This window comes from Schistocerca nitens, chromosome 2 (genome assembly GCF_023898315.1).
Source record: "Schistocerca nitens isolate TAMUIC-IGC-003100 chromosome 2, iqSchNite1.1, whole genome shotgun sequence".
Classification (NCBI taxonomy): Eukaryota; Metazoa; Arthropoda; class Insecta; order Orthoptera; family Acrididae; genus Schistocerca; species Schistocerca nitens.
In genome coordinates, this window is record NC_064615.1 from 1,065,318,043 (window position 1) to 1,065,324,302 (window position 6,260).

Here is a 6,260-nt window from a genome sequence, read left to right on the forward strand (position 1 = left end):
CGCGAAGTAATGGAAGTGGTAGTTTAGCCATGAAACAGAAATTGAGAACCATGCTGCAATGTTGTTGGCTGATAACATCCCGAGATCGACGCAATAAGACGTCTTGTTGACTTGATATGTCGTCGAGAGGAGTGGTTTTGAACTCGAGTAATTGAGTGAAATGCGTTGAAATTGCGTTAAAATTGCGAAAATTGTTGGAAAATACGTAAAACTAAGGGAAAGAGTGAGCAGAAATAAAAACTTTGAGATTTGCCGATGAGATTGTAATTCCGTCAGAGACAGCAAAGGACCTGGAAGAGCAACTGAAGGGAATGGACAGTGTCTTGAAAGGAGGATATAAAATGAAAATCAACAAAAGCAAAACGAGGATAATGGAATGTAGCAGAATTAAATCGTGTGACGCTGAGGGAATTAGGTTAGGAAAGAGACACTTAAAGTAGTAAAGGAGTTTTGCTATCTGGGGAGCAAACTAACTGATGATGGTCGAAGTAGAGAGGATACCAAATGTAGACTGGCAATGGCAAGGAAAGAGTTTCTTAGGAACAGAAATTTGTTAACATCGAGTATAGATTTAAGTGTCAGGAAGTCGTTTCTGAAAGTATTTGTATGGAAGTGAAACATGGACGATAGCTAGTTTGGACAAGAAGAGAATAGAAGCTCTCGAAATGTGGTGCTACAGAAGAATGCTGAAGATTAGATGGGTAGATCATATAACTAATGAGGAGGTACTGTATAGGATTGGGGAGAAGAGAATTTTGTGGCGCAACTTGACTAGAAGAAGGGATCGGTTGGTAGGACATGTTCTGAGGCATCAAGGGATCACCAATTTAGTATTGGAGGGCGGCGTGGAGGGCAAAAATCGTAGAGGGAGACCAAGAGATGAATACACTAAGCAGATTCAGAAGGATGCAGGTTGCAGTAAGTACTGGTAGATGAAGAAGCTTGCACAGGACAGGGTAGCATGGAGAGCTGAATCAAACCAGTCTTACGACTGAAGACCACAACAACAACAATGAAAATACGATAAAAATGTGCATGAATGAGGGTAGTTACATGTTCGTTTGGGTGTATGAAAATCATTCCATTCCATTCCTCTCGCTTTTGTCGTGGCTCTGAGTAACAGTAGTGTACCAAGTGTTTCAAATGGTTCAAATGGCTCTGAGCACTATGGGACTTAACATCTGAGGTCATCAGTCCCCTAGACTTAGAACTACTTAAACCTAACTAACCTAAGGACAGCACACACATCCATGCCCGAAGCAGGATTCGAACCCGTGACCGTAGCAGCAGCGCGGTTCAGGACTGAAGCGCCTAGAACCGCTCGGCCAGATCGGCCGGCCCAAGTGTTTCAAACAGCATGGTACAAGTCAGTACAGGAACCCAACATACACACCATCCATTGAACTGTGGATCATTCCAGCAGTAATACTAGGACAACGTGTGGATGGGAATGTACCAACTGCCACTATTTATCACACTATTGTATACTGATGCAGCACTCTTGGTGAAATCTGGAGACCGATCCATTTCTTTATGACAGCCCAAGAGCAGAATACCTACAGTCTGTTCTCGATTCTGATTGGTTGGAAGACCTATACGTTAAGTCATTTCGTGGAAGTGGCGAAATCGCGAGATATCCTGTGGGAGTCGTCGGGGGGGGGGGGGGGGGGGGTGTTGAGGTGATGTTTTAGTGGAAGTGTCCGCTGGACCCTTCTAAATTACTCTTTCTACGCTAGGTGTCTCAGTTTTTCCTTCTTTGGCATGTGCCGACTACCGCGCAAGAACATAATATATAACAGAAATAAAAGACGTGACGGCTTTTTAAATATAATTACGCCCTTTTTTCCTCGACAAATATGTAATAACGATGATGTGGTGGGAGGGTTTTGCAAAGTGACACCCAGCTGGTGTGAGTGAGGACATGTCGTAATTTTTCGGATGCCACTTGTTGGGAATGTTATGCTGTTGGAACGTGAAGTTACTGTGGTTAGTGTTCCGACATATCACAAGATGTGTGTGGGAAGTGAGCGAACTACTATCCCTGTAAAAAATGATATATGTCTAGCTGTAATAGGAGGATATATTTGACATGGCATATTGTGATTTCAAAGCATTGACGAGTATTTCCGACCGTAAGGGGTGATAAATTCATTTCGTAAACATCTGCAGAATATACGAATGCAAGGGTTCAACTGGAACCGCTATAATGCACAAACAGGGCAGGCAATACAGCTGTAACATCATGGATATACAGAACATTCTCTCAACGGCTCCCCTAAACAGATCTTCATATGTTGTTTATCGCACTATCGACTGTGATTCCGGTCGGTGTGGCCGAGCGGTTCTAGGCGCTTCAGTCTGGAACCGCGCGACCGCTACGGTTGCAGGTTCGAATTCTGCCTCGGTCATGGATGTGTGTTGTTAGAGTTAGTTAGATTTAAGTAGTTCTACGTTCTAGGGGACTGATGACCTTAGATGTTAAGTCCCATAGTGCTCAGAGCCATTCGACTGTGATGTTTACTACACTAAACTAACCCATGTCAGTGATGTCTTTCCAACCCTTTCGTTCGTGGGAGTGCTGTTGATTATTACACAGTGCGGGACGCCTGAGCCTTACAAGGATGTTTGAGAGAGTCTTGGCAGGGTACAGCACCTTCTGGAAGTACTGACTGAAACGACTTGCATTCTTTCTCGAATCTGATTGGTTGGAAGGAGAACTGAGGAGAGTTGAGACACCTAGCCGGTATGAGTGTGGACATACCATATTTTATTCGAACACTATGCACAAATAAACAATAACTTACTGTGCTCAGTATTCTGATATGTGCAAAGAAAATGATGTGGGTGTGAAGTGAACAGAATATGTCTGGTCGTAAGGGACATGTAGATTCTCCGATTTTTACGCGGAAAATCAGGATTTCAATGCATGTCCAGCTGTAGGGATATGAAACATTTATGTGGAAAATTGTGTCCAGTCGTAAGGAGGACATAGATGTACGTGGGAAATTGATATTTCCAAGTCATAGTTGTCATGAGGAAGTATTTCCGATACTTCGCTCATCGTCAAATGTCACCAGATCGGCGCTGCGATCATAATACTGTATTGTAATTGTAATGTGTGTCTGGTTTCCAAGAACGACTCCGCTTGGCGTCCAGGCGCATGGCGCAAGTAGCGAGTGGTTGGAACAAATGGACATTCCCAGCTTAATGCGCGAACCGCCGCTGAGGCCCCTGAACCAATCAGGCAGGGTATGGGGGTGCACCATTTCGCCCTCTGGGCAGGTGAATAGCGAACTAATACTCAGTATGTGTTGGGCAACCTTCGTGATCGCATGCGTTGCGAATATTCTCCTATTTTTATGTGGAAATTTGAGATGATTCAATATGACGAGTATTTGCTCTGGACGATTGTTCAGCCCCTTGTTAATTGATCGCTTCGCTGCCTGGTGGTCATGGTGACAGCCTCACCAGTCTTTGAGCACCCAGTATGGTAAGTGTGTGGATGGCAGGAGATGGGGCCATGTAGAGAACCGGCGGCAGTGGTTTAAGTGTATGTGTTTGCGAAATGCACTGTTCATGTGGTGGTGACTGCTGTGTGTGGTGTTGACAGCTCCTCAATACATACCAGCGGACTCTGTCTAGTAGCAGAAAGGTGAAGTGGTGTTTGTTTAACCCTTTCAGACCCTGTGGTTACAATTGTGTACATTAATTTTCACGGCGTCTTAACTGCAATAGAAATATTTTTCCTCAATTTGGAGCTGATGTACACATTTGTAAATGTTCATTCTTTTCACCATGCACAAGTGCTGCCATGTGTTGTGGAGCGCTATAAATATATCAACAGATTAATGTAGCAGTGCAGAGCAGTTTGTGACCTTGAAAGTACCTGGTAGTCTTTGGTAAGCTATAACCCACAGTTTAGTTGAGTACCAGTATTGTTGTTTTGCATGAACATTGTAGAATGTTCGATTTATTTATTTCAAAATCATTTGTTTTAGTCAACAAAAAAAAGCGATGTTTTCCTGTGCGCACAATTGTAGCCATGAGGTCTCAAGAACAAGGGTTTACATAAGTCTGAGTATCTTGTGTTTCCTTCATATGAAGTGCTTGTTGGAACAGTTTCTTTTTATCCTGATGTTTGTATGAGTTTTGACTGGGATTTATTCAAAACATATGGCGTATGTTGTATTACAAGGTATTGTTATGAGCAACAAATATTAAAATAGACATAGCATTGAAGCCCCACTTGATGACAATGTCGTTAGGTCTGCTGTAAATTATTATTTTAGGGAAATACCATTACTGATATTATTATTTGTGAATATTTCAGTTCTGTTCATCATGTCAAAGAAACAGTATTAAACATTGAGCGAGATGCAGATGCTATTTTAGATATGCTGCTGAATGGAGAGGTGTCAGATATCGATTTATCATCAGATGAAGAATCATTTCCTGATGTAGAATCCTACTGTACTTCAAGAGAGAAGGAAGTGAGAGTGGGGGCTGACAAAATAAACAGGAGGGAAACCAATGATGAGTCAACTGCAAATAATGAAAGTGGTGTGTGCAGTGACAATGATAACAACTATAGTGATACTAGACAGTGATCCACTTACCAACAATGAGCTCAGTGATGTAAAATACGTTTTGTCAGAAAAGAAGGACATCAAGTGGCGTCATCGTCCTCTCTCTAAATTGGATTCATATTACCAATGGGAACAATGTATTGAAGAACAGGAAATACTTTCTCCTTCAACTTATTTCAGCAAGTACATTACCAATGATCTGTTCAGTACTATGACTGATATGACTAACCTATATGCCTTGCAGAGTGGAACAATTAGAAATTTCAAACAAACTACACCAGCGGAACTCCAAATCTTGTTTGGGCTTCATATAATTATGGGAACTCAAAAATTTCTTAAGTCTGAGTGTCTTGGGACACAACATTGAAAATTCAATTATTCTTGGACAGTATGCCCAGAAATTGATTCTTCCAACTCAGAACAAATTTACATCTTTTTAACAACATGGCTATACCAGCAGACAATAAAGACAATTTCTAAAAAGTTCAGCCTATATATACTGCCATTCGTAACAGATGTCTGGATACCTCGAATAGAAAACGAGACCGACCATCGAGAAACTAGGCCTCCTGAAGAGATTCAATTTGGTGGAACACAACACTTGCCTCTTCATGAAAGCGGTGCACTGCCTACCAGGTGCAAATTCCCGGGATGGAAGGGACGTTCATGCATAAAATATGGAAAATGTAATGTACATCTATGTTTGTCAATTAGAACCACATAATGAACATAATTCCTACCTCATTTCATTTTTAATTAAAACTATGGTGAATTTTGCATGTATTTTGTGTGTAAATGATTTCAAATTTATGTGTAATGTTTAAATAAATTAGTTTTGTCTGCTATGATTTCAGTGTTGATTGAGACCCAGTGTACACAAATGTGTACAAAATTTTTTTCGAAAATGGTAACATATCTTTTTATAAATGTTGCTTCTAAAACCATTAAAAATCATCTGAGTCCATTACAACATTTAAAAAAAAATTTCCTTCCTCCAGAAAAAATTCGGGTCTGAAAGGGTGAAGTCAAAAATGGTTCAAATGGCTCTCAGCACTATGGGACTTAACAGCTGAGGCCATCAGTCCCCTATAACTTAGAGCTACTTAAACCTAACTAACCTAAGCACATCCATGCCCGAGGCAGGATTCGATCCTGCGACCATAGCGCGACCATCGCGCGGTTCCAGACTGAAGCGCCTAGAACTGCTCGGTCACAGCGGCCGGCTGTTTAAGTCAAGGTGTATTTGTTGTTGTTGCTATCCTATCACGTGATGGACCCTTTCTCTTCCTTCTTCTTCGTGGTATAGCAGAGAGAACCAACTTAGGAATTCTGTAGTACTTTAAAAAATACTCGTAGCAGAACTGTAGGTGGTTGGGAAATACACAATTTTCATTTTATACAGCACCATTTCCAGTGACGACATCAAATTTCCGAGTGGTCATTTTATTGTATCTGATAGTGCTATTGCATTCTCACTCCAGTCAAACACCTGCCTTGCCTGTTGCAAATTGTTTAAGGACATGGCGCAGCTGAGCCGAAATTTGAAAATCTCACTACCATTTTCAGCTACCTCCAACGTGATGGATTTCCTGCCAAACAACCTAACTGTGCCAATACCCATCAACAGGAAGCAAGGAAAATCGAGAAGGGAGAAGAGTAGAGTTTTGAAACCAG